This window comes from Otolemur garnettii, unplaced genomic scaffold, assembly GCF_000181295.1.
Source record: "Otolemur garnettii isolate 467f Iridium unplaced genomic scaffold, OtoGar3 scaffold00063, whole genome shotgun sequence".
Lineage (NCBI taxonomy): Eukaryota > Metazoa > Chordata > Mammalia > Primates > Galagidae > Otolemur > Otolemur garnettii.
This window is the reverse complement of record NW_003852458.1, coordinates 5,851,601-5,853,066: the sequence shown is the minus strand read 5'-3', so window position 1 is coordinate 5,853,066 and position 1,466 is coordinate 5,851,601. Positions and strand designations below refer to the sequence as shown.

General features: G+C 39.9%; 1 pseudogene; it reads right to left on the bottom strand.

The window, feature by feature from the left end:
• Positions 1 to 849: 849 nt before the first annotated feature.
• LOC100944633 overlaps positions 850 to 1,466 on the bottom strand; it is a 122,739-nt pseudogene continuing 122,122 nt past the window's right edge.

Genomic DNA, 1,466 nt, shown 5'->3' with positions numbered 1-1,466 from the left:
TGCCAGATTTAGTTCATCCACTTATCTATCAATGGATATTTGGCTTTTGTAAATAATGCTTCTAGGAACATGGGTATACAAATACATCTTCAAGACCCAATGTCAATTTTTTGAATATATACTCAGAAGTGGAATTGATAGATCATAAAGTAGTTCTACTTTTAATTTTCTGAGGAACCTCTATACTGTTTCCCCTAGTGGCTGTATCATCTTATAATCCCATCCGTAAGGCATAAATATTCCAATTTCTTCACATACTCAACAACACTTGTTATTTTCTGCCTTTTCTGAAAGAAGTTATCCTAATTGGTGTGAGTTAATATCCCACTGTTGTTTATTTCTCTGATGATTAGTAATAATATTTTTTCATATGCTTGTGGGTTATTTGCATATCATCCTTGGAGAAATGTTTAACTAAGTCCTCTTAGTGTAACTTAGTCCTCTGCCTAGAATTGGTAATTTTTAAAAACTTTAACAAAAAGAATTTCAAATTTACGCAGAAAAGTTGCAGTAACAGACAAAAAACATCCATATATCCTTTACCTAAATTAACCTGCTAGCAACAGGTTAATTTGTTTTAAAATTTGTGTGCTCTCTATATATATTTTTTTTCTTAACTATTTGAGAATAAGTTTCATACATCCTTTTTTGAATTCAACAAATATTTATTGAGTGCCTATTAGGTGCTAGATATTGTTCCAGGTACTTGGGACACATAAGAGAACAAAACAAAGAGCCCTGCTCTCATGGAGCTTACAGTCTAGCATTTATTACCACTTCACCTGCATATGGTCTGTGACCAGGGGTAAGTCAACTTATCTCTGTCCTCAGGGGGATAGCAGGCCTGGCTCAGGACATGAATAACATGCCTGGTGTACTACAGATGCCAAGTTGGACATCTACCACCCAGATAGAGAACAGGACTGGAAGTTGATTTTTAATAATAGAATATAATGGGAAGAGGGCACAGACAGTTGAGGCCTCACCCTGCAGCTTGGCCAAGATGTATTCAAAACCTTTCATAGTCTTGGTCACATTGCTTTTGAACCGGGCAAGACCAAATTTCTGGACAGCCCTGGAGACACCAAATAAGCCAGAGTAGACCCAGGCTTCTCAAAGGATTTCAGTCCAGCCACTGTTGTCAGAGTTCACAAGGTAAACACATCGTTCCTCCACCACCATCAGTGGGCGTGGTTGATGTTCCAGGTGAAGGTGGTCATGGTCTGATTCCGTGAGTCCACAATAGAGTCCTCCAGGATGCACACTGAGTGAGCAACATTGGCAGGAAAACAGTTGCTGCTCAGCCCAGCAGGGCATCCTGTTGGTCTTGGTCAGGAGTTGTCATGACAGGAGCTTCTGGTCAGGGGTCACCTCTTGATGTACTATGTCTTCCGTCAAGACATGTTTGCTATAAGGATTTGGGTACCGCTGCCAAAAGGCAGAGAACACTTGGCCCTACGAACTCC